Here is a 13,405-nt window from a genome sequence, read left to right as displayed (position 1 = left end):
AGGGCACGTTCATCTGGAGTGCTCGTAAGTGTTGCTGGAGGTCAGCCACACACCACGCGCTCCCTGTGAGCTGCTGCGGAGGAATGAGAGCAGTCACTATCTCAGACCCCACCTCGGGGTCCACCAAGCCAGTTGCTAGCATGCTGCATGGAGGGCCCAACACTCATCTGGCAGGACCGCTTGGGCCTGGGCCTGACCTGGCTAAGGCACTGACTGGGCCAGGCCACAGTGCAGCCAGAGCCAGGGGATGGCTGGTGTCCCCCCACCAAAGCCTCCCACATGGAGGTGACCGCATCTCAGACTGCCAGGTGGGCGGGGACCCCGAGAGCCCCTACAGCACAGTTTTGAGCTGCAGCCCCTCCCTCTACCCTGCCCCACCCCCACAGTGAGTCAGAAGGGGAGCTCTGAGTTCTGGGGAGACACTCTCAGGGTGCCCTCTGATCGTGTTGACTGGGGGCACCTTCCAGAAGGAGCAGGAGGGAACAAGCCTTCCAGGGGCCACTGACCCACCATGTCCCCAAGCCCAGGGCTGTTCTGTTTGCAGGAGGACGCTGGGCCACCCTCTGATAGTCGTTCCCTGGGGCGGCATTCATGGATGCCTCCGCCCCTGAGCCTGTGGGATACTCACAGGTCCCATCTTGTCTGGGAAACCAGACAAGAAACAAGGGGCCCTGCTGCCAGCATCCTCCCAGGACAGTGCTTCTCCAGGGTGCTGTGAATGGACACGGGCTCCAGGGTGTTCCTGGGAAGCCTGTGGTTCCAAAGGGACCCGCCAAAGCCTGGGAGGACCTGGGTATGCCGTGCAGGCAAGATGTGACCGTGGCATCTTCTCGGGCCAAGAAGAGTGCCAGCCCAGCTGGGAGTGGCAGTGCACGGTGGCCTGGTTGAGTGAGGCCAACAGTACTGCCAGGATGAGAGTCGCACCGGCCCTGTGCTCCTCAGCCGGGGCACATGGGCACGTGGGACCCCGAGCTGGGTTTGCACTCTGCTGTCACCGGCCCGAGAGTCTTAATGCTTGTTCAACAAGGGGCCTGCTCCCTGGGAAGTCGGTGTCTTTCTGCTTCTGCAGGACTGTTACTTTTGACATTTAGGAAAAAGCACTGTTTCTGCATAAAGGCAAAGCTGCCCATCACAGCATCATGCAAGAAAGGTGGGCGGCCACGGCTTGGCCTGAGGAGCCCCACAGATACCCCTCCCCCTCCTCAGGGGCTGGTGGGTGGGGCAGGGTTGAAGAGACAAACCTGTGAACCTTGGCCAGGCCAGGGGTGTAGTGTCTGCATCAACACTTCCTCAAGATGTCAACAAGTAGGAAAGCCAAGACTGTCACTCACCACCCCCACACACCCAGTGGGCGGGACTGCTGACAGATGCGGACCCCGACGGGTGGGTACCCCAACTCCACCATCAGACCGAGGCAGACACTGCCTGTGGCCTTGATGTCCCCTGGCCAGACTCTCCGGAGCCTGCAACAGAGTCTGAGGGCCTCCCCCGCCCCCTGCACTTAGGCCCTCAGGGGAGGTTCCTCCCACTGCCCCGTCAGAGTGCACCTGCACAGGAGCCTCCAGAACGATCATCCAGAAACACTCCAGCACCTGCTGAGCCTGCCTCAGGCAGAATTACAGAGAAGGGCTCCAGTTAAACTTGCTGCACAGACGTCTGCTTCGGTGGATGCTGTTCAAATTTCCATCACCCCCGCAAGAATGACTCATGGGCTGCCTTCCCTGGAAGCCTCGTGGAAATAGCAGGGTTTGGTAGGGCCTGAAATAATAGTCTTCACATCGTAAGAAAGAGCTCGAGACTGCTGAGAGAGAAAAACGATGCACTTCGGGTCCCCAGTGGGCACCAGGCTCAGGGAGGGGATGTGGCTTGTGGAGAGCTGCCCTGGGCCTGGGGGCAGCTGTGAGTGTTGAGAGGGGCTCTGGGTTCAAACGCTCCCCTCCCTTCCCAGCAGGGTGGCCCTAGACCAAGGGGGCTGAGCAGGGGTTGTGGGCACCGGGGGTTCAGGCTGCTTCCCAAGGCAGGTAGGGTGATTGCCCCTGCTCTCTGGACCACGTGGACACCTGCCCAGCAACCTGTATGCAGCAGACCTCACTCAGCCTCTCCCAGGCCCCTCCTCAGCCTCAGGCAGCCAGAGGGTGATGCGCGACCTCTGGCTCACCCTGCTCCTGGGCCCGCAGCTCCTCCATCAGCTGTGTCCCCTGCGGCGTGTCCTTGGCCGTGCACACCACCCCACCCTGTTCTGAGAAACTGCAGCACACACACTCCCCTGCAAGGGAGGCCCATGCTTGTTGTCTGGGGGAGGAGGCGGGATTCTCAGGTGCCCCAAGGTCCTGACCCCTGGTGTGTCCACCAGACAAGACCCCACCCCTAAGTGGGAGGGCAGTCTGAGTGTGGATATGCTGCCTTATATGGCCGAGGTGAAGAGGTTCACAGCTGTAGTGAAGGCCCTCATCAGGTGAAAGTGAAAAGTGAGAGTTGCTCAGTCATGTCCAACTCTTTGTGACCCCATGGACTATACAGTCTATGGGATTCTCCAGGCCAGAATACTGGAGTGGGCAGCCTTTCCCTTCTCCAGGGGATCTTCTCAACCTGGGAATTAAACCCAGGTCTCCTGCATTGCAGGCAGATTCTTTACCAGCTCAGCCACCAGGGAAGCTCCTCATCAGGTGACTCTGCCTTAATGAAAGGGAGTGTCCTGGTGGGCTTGCCCTGATCAGGTGACCTCAGTCCCCCTGACAGACATCCTCAGATCAGGGCTAAGAAGGCTGTGGTCCCTCCCTCCCTGAGCTCAGGAGCAGTAAACACTGGAATTCTGTCAACAGGCAGCTCTCTGAGGTCCTGGTGAGGCCACACATGGCCAAACAGGGAGGCCCCTTTGCTTGGGGAGCCCAGGGCTGGCTGAGAGGGGAAAAGTGGGTGACGGGGAGGAGCAGAGCAGGGTTGGGCCAGACCCTTAGGCTCTCCTGCAGCTGCTGCAGTCTCACTCTCTGCTTCCCGGCTGCACGTCAGGTGCCTGGTGGCACCGCTGACGTCCTTCAGCCTGGGAGGCAGCTCCCTATGTGCCTCGCACTGGCACGCCCCAGGGAGGGAGGCTGAGCAGCTCCAAGGAGGCAAGTGGCAGGCCTGGAGGAAGTGTCCTAGCTGGCAGAGGCCAGCATGGGGCCAGGTCCTCACCTGCTGCTGAGACAACTGCTGCCTACCAAGACGCCACACTGGCCCAGGCACTGCCCAGTGTTAGCCTCACCCGCGCCCAGCTCCCCTTGACCCCTGCAGTGATAGGGGCCGGGCCACCCCAGGACACCCAGTGCCCAGCCTGGAGAAGCGAGAAAGAGCCTGTGAGGCCAATATTCCAGGGTTTTACCAGCATCTGCAGACTGACCATTTAAGCAAAACCAACCCGAAAACCCTGGAAAAACCCAGGGTCTGTGCGGATATGAAGGAACCAGAGAAGGCGGCCCCCAGCCTCGGCCTTAGAGCCAGTCAGCCAGTCGAGACCTGACCAGGAGGCTCCCCAACCTGGGGACTCCCAGTTGGGCCTGTGGACCCTCCAAAGTCAGTTCAATTCAGTTCAGTCGCTCAGTCGTGTCCGACTCTTTGAGACCCCATGAATCGCAGCACGCCAGGCCTCCCTGTCTAACACCAACTCCCAGAGTTCACTCAGACTCACATCCATCGAGTCAGTGATGCCATCCAGCCATCTCATCCTGGGTCGTCCCCTTCTCCTCCTGCCCCCAATCCCTCCCAGCATCAGAGTCTTTTCCAGTGAGTCAACTCTTTGCATGAGATGGCCAAAGTATTGGAGTTTCAGCTTTAGCATCATTCCTTCCAAAGAAATCCCAGGGCTGATCTCCTTCAGAATGGACTAGTTGGATCTCCTTGCAGTCCAAGGGACTCTCAAGAGTCTTCTCCAACACCACAGCTCAAAAGCATAAATTCTTCGGCACTCAGCTTTCTTCATAGTCCAACTCTCCCATCCATACATGACCACAGGAAAAACCATAGCCTTGACTAGACGGACCTTAGTCGGCAAAGTAATGTCTCTGCTTTTGAATATGCTGTCTATGTTGGTCATAACTTTTCTTCCAAGGAGTAAGTGTCTTTTAATTTCATGGCTGCAGTCACCATCTGCAGTGATTTTGGAGCCCAGAAAAATAAAGTCTGACACTGTTTCCACTGTTTCCCCATCTATTTCCCATGAAGTGATGGGACCAGATGCCATGACCTTTGTTTTCTGAATGTTGAGCTTTAAGCCAACTTTTTCACTCTCCTCTTTCACTTTCATCAAGAGGCTTTTTAGCTCCTCTTCACTTTCTGCCATAAGGGCGGTGTCATCTGCATATCTGCGGTTATTGATATTTCTCCTAGCAATCTTGATTCCAGCTTGTGTTTCTTCCAGTCCAGGGTTTCTCATGATGTACTCTGCATAGAAGTTAAATAAGCAGGGTGACAATATAAAGCCTTGACGTACTCCTTTTCCTATTTGAAACCAGTCTGTTGTTCCATGTCCAGTTCTAACTGTTGCTTCCTGACCTGAATACAAATTTCTCAAGAGGCAGGTCAGGTGATCTGGTATTCCCATCTGTTTCAGAATACTCCACAGTTTATTGTGATCCACACAGTCAAAGGCTTTGGCATGGTCAATAAAACAGAAATAGATGTTTTTCTGGAACTCTCTTGCTTTTTCATGATCCAGCGGATGTTGGCAATTTGATCTCTGGTTCCTCTGCCTTTTCTAAAACCAGCTTGAACATCAGGAACTTCACGGTTTACGTATTGCTGAAGCCTGGCTTGAAGAATTTTGAGCATTACTTTACTAGCATGTGAGATGAGTACAATTGTGCGGTAGTTTGAGCATTCTTTGGCATTGCCTTTTTTTGGGATTGGAATGAAAACTGAGCTTTTCCAGTCCTGTGGCCACTGCTGAGTTTTCCAAATTTGCTGGCATATTGAGTGCAGCACTTTCACAGCATCATCTTTCAGGATTTGAAATCTAAAGAATAGTGAGGAGTAAATTGTGGATGGTGGATGCAGAAGAGTGAGAGGCGGTGGGCTTTGGGAATTGACTGGGGGGTGGTGGAAAGTGACTGTGGATATTGGAAGATGAATCGTAGACCGTGGAATGTCGATGTTGATAACGTAAAAATTCTAGTTATAAGAACACATCCCAGGAACATAATCAGTCTTTGGACTAGATATACCAAAAAAGAATATTTATTACAGAATTACTTGTTTTAGCAGAAACCTAGAAAAGTTACTGAAGGTCCAAACACAAAGGGACAATTCAGTCAATTCAGAGGTAGGTTTAGGATGATGTTCTATGAGTAAGGGGGAGCAAGAGGTCTTGGGGAGAGGGCATGGGCACAAATGATGACTAGTGAAGCTGTCGTTATGGGAGACATTAAAGCGGCTTTCTGCGTTACTAAGTGTACACTCATATGTGTGTGTGCATGAAACATACCTGCCAAGCATGGCTGATGATGGAACCCTCCATGAACTGAGGATTATAATTTAGCCAATTCAGAGAAATGGTACTCACACCAGATGGATGATCCAGATGGATAGATGGTAGATATGGATAGAGAGACAGGCAGTAGATGCAAACACCAATACACATAAATGCATGTGTGTGGACATGTATAGATTTCTATATGTTTTTATATACTAGTTAACAATAAAAATTTTAAATACCCTTTATAATATTATCCAAAAACATAAAGTACTAAGATAAATTTAAGAAAAGTTGTGTAGGACATATAGAGTAAAAAAATATGAATCTAGTCAATGAACAAACACTTCATACATTAATTGCAATAAACTGTAATGACAACCCACTGCAGTATTCTTGCCTGGAGAATCCCATGGAAGAGGAGCCTGGCGGGACTACAGACGAGAGGGTGGCAGAGAGTCAGACACAACTGGGAGACTGAGCGCAGAGAGACTGAGATTATAAAATGGACCCACATTAATGGTCATCTACAGTATTTACATCATGAACTCCGTATTGCAAAATTCAGAATTAAATTGAAGATCAGGGAAAACCTCTAGACCAGGTATGACATAAATCAAATCCCTTACGATTATACAGTGGAAGTGACAATATATTCAACGGATTAGATCTGATAGATAGAGTGTCCTGAAGAACTATGGACAGTTTGTAACATTGTACACGAGATGGTGATCCAAACCATCCCCAAGAAGAAGAAATGCAAAAAGGCAAAATGGTTTTCTGAGGAGGCCTTACAAATAAGAGAAAACAAGAGAAGTGAAAGGCAAAGGAGAAAAGGAAAGATATATCCATCTGAATGCAGAGTTCCAAAGAACAGCAAGGAAAGATAAGAAAGCCTTCCAAAGTGATCAATGCAAAGAAATAGAAGAAAACGATGGAATGGGAAAGACTAGAGATCTCCTCCAGAAAACCAGAGATACCAAGGGAACGTTTCATACAAAGATGGGCACAGCAAAAACAGAAATGGTACAAACCTAACCAAAGCAGAGGATATTAAGAAGAGGTGGCAAGAACACACAGAAAAACTACACAGAAAATATCTTAATGACGTGGATGACCACAATGTTGTGGTCACTCAGATACGTCCAGACATCCTCAAGTGTGAAGTGTAGTGGGCCTCAGGAAGCATCACTACAAACAAAGCTAGTAGAGGTGATGGAATTCCAGCTGAGCTATTGCAAACCCTAAAAGATGATGCTGTTAAAGTGCCGCACTCGATAGGCCAGCAAACTTGGAAAAGTCAGCAGTGGCAACAGGTCTAGAAAAGGTCAGTTTTCATTCCAATCCCAAAGAAAGGCAATGCCAAACAATTTTCAAGCTACCAAGAATTGCACACATCTCATACACTAGCAAAGTAATGCTCAGAATTCTCCAAGCGAGGTTTTAACAGTACGTGAACCAAGAACTTCCAGATGTTCAAGCTGGATTTAGGAAAGGCAGAGGAACCGGAGATCAAATCACCAACCTCTGCTAGATAGTAGAAAAAGTGAGAGAATGCCAGAAAAACATCCATTTCCGTTTCACTGACTCTGCTAAAGCCTTTAGCTGTGTGGATCACAAGAAACTGTGGAAAATTCTTCAAGAGATGGGACTACCAGACCACCTTATTTGCCTCCTGAGAAGTCTGTGTGCAGATCAAGAATCAACAGAAGAGATGTGGAACAACAGACTGGTTCCTAATTGGGAAAGGAATACATCTAGGCTGTATACTGTCACGTTGCATATTTAATTCCTGTGCAGAGTGCCTCTTGTGAAATTCCGCACTGGATGAATCACAAGCTGGAATTGAAATTGCTGGGAGAAATAGCAAAACCTCAGATACCCAGATGACACCACCCTTCTGGTGGAAAGCAAAGAGGAACTAAAGAGCCTCTTGATGAAGGTGAAAGAGGAGAGTGAAAAAGCTGGCTTAAAACTCAACATTCAAAAAAGCTAAGATCATAGTATCCAGTCCCATCACTTCATGGCAAATAGATGGGGAAACCATGGAAACAGTGAGAGACTTTATTTTCTTGGGCTCCAAAATCACTGCAGATGGTGAGTGCAGCCATTAAATTGAAAGATGCATGCTCCTTGGAAGAAAACCTATGACCAACCTAGACAGCATATTAAAAAGCAGAAACATTACTTTACCGATAAGGGTCCATATAGTTAAAGCTATGGTTTTTCCAGTCATCTTGTATGGATGTGAGAGTTGGACCATAAAGAAAGCTGAGCACCTAAAAATCGATGCTTTTGAATTGTAGTGTTGGAGAAGACTCTTAAGAGTCCCTTGAACAGCAAGGAGATCAAACCAGTCAGTCCTAAAGGAAATTAGCCCTGAGTATTCATTGGAAGGACTTATGCTGAAGTGAAGCTGAAGCTCCAATACTTTGCCACCTGTTGTGAAGAACTAACTAATTGGAAAAGACCCTGATCTGAGAAAGATTGAACTCAGGAAGAGAAGGGTCGACAGGATGAGATGGTTGGATGGCATAACCAACCTGATGGACATGAGTTTTGGAATAAGCTTTGGGAGCCAGTGAAGGACAGGGAAGCCTGGTGTGCTGCAGCCCGTGGGGTCGCAAAGAGTCGGACATGACTGAGCGACTGAACTTTAGAGTTTACAGGATTGGACACAACATTTTTATGATGTCAGTTTGCTTCAAATTTACCTGTAGAAGGAATACCACCCTCAAGCACCAAACAAGCATCTGAAAAATTGTATTAAATTCAAAATCCCTAGAATAGCCAATAGAATTTAATAAGGAACAAACCTGGAGAAATTATAATACATTAACTGACCTCCAGGTTTAATGCAAAGCTACGGTAGTAACAACAGCACTGTGTTAGTTTAAAAGAACAGACAAAAAAAGGATCAACAGAATCAATAGAAACCAGAAATAAACCAAGCCATCTGCTGATCACAGACACCAGGAGAGAAGTGAGTGTCCAAGGCCAGCTTCCCCAAGGATTACTACGCATCCCAGATTCCTGATGCTGCTCTGAGATGGGCTGTGTCCTCGGGACTATGTGGGTCCAAGGGAGAGCAGAGATTCTGGGAGGAAATCTTGGTTAGCTGACTTGCACATCTTATACACCAGCTCTGCCAGGCTCCTCCTGCCTCCAGTCTGTCTGTGGCTGCCCTTGAGGAGAAATGTCCCTGCCCATCATTCCCCCTTCCTGCTCCATCATCTTCTAAAGATCATGTTATTCCTGCCTGGTCCCAAACTGAGGGTCTCCAGGGAGAAGTGAAAGGTCAGACCCAGACCAGAACCTGGGAATCAGGACCTGCTTGGCAACAAGCTCTCCAGGGGTCCCTGTGGCCTATGGTGCAGGAAGCACTGCAGAGAACTCTAGCTCCTCCATCACTACCTAGCTCGGGCCAGCCCCTCCAGGGAGCCCTCCCTGAATCCTCCCTCCATTTCACTGCCCAGACAGGTGAAGAACCAGGCAGTTCCAGCAGTGAGGGTACAGGCCCACTTGAGGACACTTGGGTGCCCGGGTCTGTCTGCTCCGAGGCTGTGCAAGTGCAGGAGGAAGCCTGGTCCACCCTGGACCCTGAGGAGCGCCACACAGGCTGCACTCAGCGGGCAGGGGAACCCCCTCCAGAGGCCTCACCTGCATCCAGCCCCTGCTCCTACCCTGGGAGGCCCCATGTGGGAGGTCCTGGGAGGTGAGACCTGATGGCAGGTTGCGGGATAGCAGGAGCCCCATGAGTCCAGATGGGCAGATCCAGCTCATTGTCCTCTGTCCCCAGGAAGAGCTCTCACGGGCCTCCCCTCCTTCTCCAGGGCTTCCCAAGGCCTCCCACAGACATGGTACTCGGGTTCCTTAGGGCCCGATAACAACAGGGCCCTTAGAAAGCTCTGGGTCATCCCGTTCCCCTCTGACACAACAACGCCTGCCGGCCTCCTCCTCCATCCCGTGATGCCCACCCGAGGGCCACCCAGCAATTCCCTGAAGACCCAAGAGGGCTCTCTCCCTACTCCTACCCCTACATTCCACTATTTCCACCCCCATAGGGGTCTGCAGGGAACAGCCATCACCCCACTTCCCTCAACTCCCTGCCCAGGGCTGCCCCTCCATGGTGTGGTCTCAGCCCTAGAGGACCTGCCTGGGAGCGAGAGGCCCTGCCCCACCCCTAACCCAGGTCACCTTTGCCACATTTCCGGCCCCAGACACCGAATCACAGGCATTCCCATTCCTGCAGCCTGCCTGGGACACTGTGCCCCTGACTTCCAGGCAGACTCGCCCTGCCTCAGACGGACAGCAGCACCAAAGTCCGCTGGTGGGAGCTTGTCACCCCGCTAGGCAGCCGGTGGACGAGTCGGGGAATAGATGGGACCGTCTCTCCCCTGGTTCCTTTCCTCCTGAGAGCTAGACCCTTGGTCCCCTGGACCATGCACCTGGGTGACGTTTTTGTGCCCCAATCCAACACCCAGGACAGTGTTGGGGACGCCAGAGGAGCCCAGGAATGTTAACTGAACAGATAGATAAAGAACACCCGCAGCCCAAACACACACTCTGATCCAGGACACTGCAGTGTGGGGCTCCCTGCACCACACCCCTGGCTTCCACTGTGGCCTGGCCTGCCCCAAGAATGCCCTCTGCCAGCACCAGCCAGGTCTAGGGCACCATCCACTGCTCCTGCATCAGTGTGGGGACAGCACCCAGGTGGGGGCCCTCTCCATGCTCCTGACAAGCCCCTCCCCAGATCAAGCCACACCCCTTCCCCTCCTCCCGCCCTGCCCAGGGCAGGGACAGCTTCCCTGTTGAGCCCTGGAGGCCTGTCCTTGGTCCTTCCCTTCCTCCTGCCACCGCTCAGGACACAGCCTCAGCTCAGGGTCTCATCCGCTCCACATGGGGAGCTGTTCCGCTGGAACCCGCTCACGGTCTCAGGGAATCCACCCCTCCCTCTGCATACCCGAGATGGGCCTGATTTCTAGAAATGACACATGCGCCATTGATTCTCCCCAGACACATATTTATTTTAAATACTTTCTGAAAGTCTTCTTTTACATTTTTCAGGTACGTGACACACCGAACAGGGTCTAATACCTGTCTTGTGAAGTGTGTGTGTGCGTGAGGATGGCATCAAAATAAACCTTGTGAATTTGAGTGCATATATTCAGAAAAGTTGAATGAAAATATGATCTTAAAGCAACAAAGATTAAAAAGAAATTAGGCATGAAACAGTGGCTGCAAAATCTTAGCTTTTTCTAATCTGTGAAGTAGGAGTAAATTATGAGTGAAGACTAAACTAATACAAATATAAGTAGTCTGCCAGGAGTTTGCTTTTCCTTAAGGTTTTCTTGTTTTGTTTGCCTTCCTGCTTCTGTTTTAGAAACCAGTGAAAACTTATTCCGGTCAATTGTAGGCCTGGCCCCAATCACAGAAGAGTTCTAATCACCTGAAACATTTCTACCAAGGCCCACACAGAAGAGGCTCACGATCCCAGTGGGCATCTCATTGAAACAAAACCACATGACTTATAGAATATACTTCTAAAGGCTCCCTGGGGGAATTTTGTCATCATGAGAAGTCATGATGGGATGTGGAGTCACTGGGGCATCTGTTTAGTCACGGGAGCTGTGTGTGGAGAGGAAGGAAGATTCCTTCACAGACACACGTGGGTCTTGGGTGTGGTGCTGGCGGTTAGGCTGGATGCTGGAGCCGAGTCAAGACCTGCCTGCCTCCCGGGACCCCCAAGCCTGCCACTCCTAGGGGGTCCGATCAGCCAGGGAGCCTCTGGGCCAGTGGCTGGCGCTCCGGGTTTCCTGGAGCAGGGCCGGGAGGGGGCCAGGTCAGCGGCCAGCTCATGCCTGAGGCGTGCGTTGTAGCTCCTGAGCTCCTGGACCTTCCTCCAGGTCTTCTCGGCAGCCATCCAGCTCTCCCACACCATCCTCTCCTGGAAGAGGGTCTGCTTGCGATGGAAGGTGACGCTGACCTCCAGCTCACGGCCCAGGTGCTCGGCCATCTCGCGGTAGATGCTGCGGGCCTCCTGCTGGGCGGCCATGTCCTCCAGCATGGCGGGCACCCTCCTCTCCAGCTCCAGGCAGCGCGTCTCCGCCTCCAGCTCCCTCTCCTGCAGCTCCGCCAAGAGCCGAGCGTGCTGTCCCGGCAGCACCTGCAGCTTGTGCTTCAGCAGCTGCACGTCATGCTCCAGCTGAAAGGCCGCTCCCCACAGGGCGCGTGCTCTCGCTGCAGACGCACCTTCTCCCCCATGAGCCTCGTGAAGCGCAGCTTTTCTTCCAGATCCTGTCTGGCTCTTCCTTGGGTCTGGGGCTCTGGGCCTGGGAGGGACACGCACAAGTCCCTGCCAGCGCCCACCTTCTTCAGGACACCTTTTGGCTGCTGGACCGGGGCCCGGCCAGCCGGCTCGACGTCCCCGTCACCCCCAAGGCCCCCAAGGAGGTCGGGGACCGGGAAGACCCCCAGCAGTGGCTCAGCCAGGGCCTCTGCCTGGCAGACCCGGGCTTCCAGCTCCTGCTGCCTCTGTGCGTTCACCTCCCGCAGCCTCTCTTCCTCCTCCTCCTTCTCCTGGACTCTCTGCTTCCATCTCACAAATTCCTGGGCCAGCAGCCCTGGACGCTCGGCAACAAGAGTGTTTTCATTCAAATCGCTCACAGCTTTCGGGCAGCACTGCCCCCTATTCTTCTGGGATGCTCCCCGGCCGGGTCTGTCATCGGTCACTCGGGGGTGTTGAGGTTCCCGGCTCTCCAGTGCCTTTTCCACCAAATCCCCGGTGTCCCGATGAGAGGAGCCACTCAGTGTGTGCTCAGTGCCGATGGGCACAGCGTGTGGCGCACGGGTGGGCCGGGTTCACCGCCGGGCGGTCCAGGGGCTCTGTCGGCCTGTGCCGTGGGGGAACCACCTGTCTCCCTACTTTGTCCACAGACCTCATCGCAGGCAGGACACCTCCTGCGCGGCACCTTCCCTCTGCGGACGACGTGCCGTCTCCTCAGGACCCAACGCAGCCAGACAACACAAACCAGGGCCCCCCAGGGCAACAGAGGGAGCCTGGGACCCGGGGCAAGCTCTCAGAAGCCAGCAGCAGAGCGCCCCCCAGCGGCTCCAGGGTGAGCTGGCTGTGGGCCCCAGGCGCAGGCAGGGGGCCCTCCATGGCAGGGAGGGCTCCCCAGCTCTGCCTCCGAGGGCCCGTGTCCTCTGGGCCACGACCAACCGCTCAGAACCTTGGGGAGTGTTCCGTCTCCAAGGGGAATAGGTGCCTGACCCCCAGGGCTGGTCACTGAGGTTGGGGAGGGGAGGCCCGCCAGGTTGAAGAGACAGTTCTCAGGAGAGGCTCTGAATTAGAAAGGGATCGCTCGTGTCCAGGCTGGGAGAGGTGGCCGTGGGGGAAGGCAGTGTGTCCCACCCAGGCTCGCAGCAAACCCTGGATCAGGTACAGGCCCTGGGGAGGTGGCCAGAGGGCAGCCTTGGGGCAGAGCCACCTGCAAACGATCCCTACAGGTGTGTTGGAGTGAGCATTGCACTGAGTATCCTGAATCCTGAGTTTATGTTTGGGCTGGGGGTGTTCGCCGTTATTTCCATCTGTCTGTTCAGTTAACCTCTCGGGGCTCCTCCAGTGTCCCCAGGATTGTCCTGGGTCTTGGATCCAAGGATGAAGAGGTCAGCCAGGTGCATGGGCCAGGGACCCAGAGGTCCAGCTCTAGGGAGCGGAAGATCGGGTAACAGGAACCAGGGGAGAGATGGTCCCTTCTGCTCTGAGGACTCATCCACCAGCTGTCGGGCAGGGTGACAGGCTCCCGCCAGGACAGACACTGGTGCTGCTGTCTGAGGCAGGACGAGTCTGCCTGAAAGTCAGGGGCACAATGTCCCAGGCAGGACCCAGAGTGGGAATGCCTGTGATCCGAAATTTAGTCATGAAGTAAAGTATATGAGGAGACACTGCTCAAA

Source organism: Capra hircus, chromosome 1 (genome assembly GCF_001704415.2).
Source record: "Capra hircus breed San Clemente chromosome 1, ASM170441v1, whole genome shotgun sequence".
NCBI lineage: Eukaryota > Metazoa > Chordata > Mammalia > Artiodactyla > Bovidae > Capra > Capra hircus.
Note: the sequence above shows the minus strand (reverse complement) of the source record.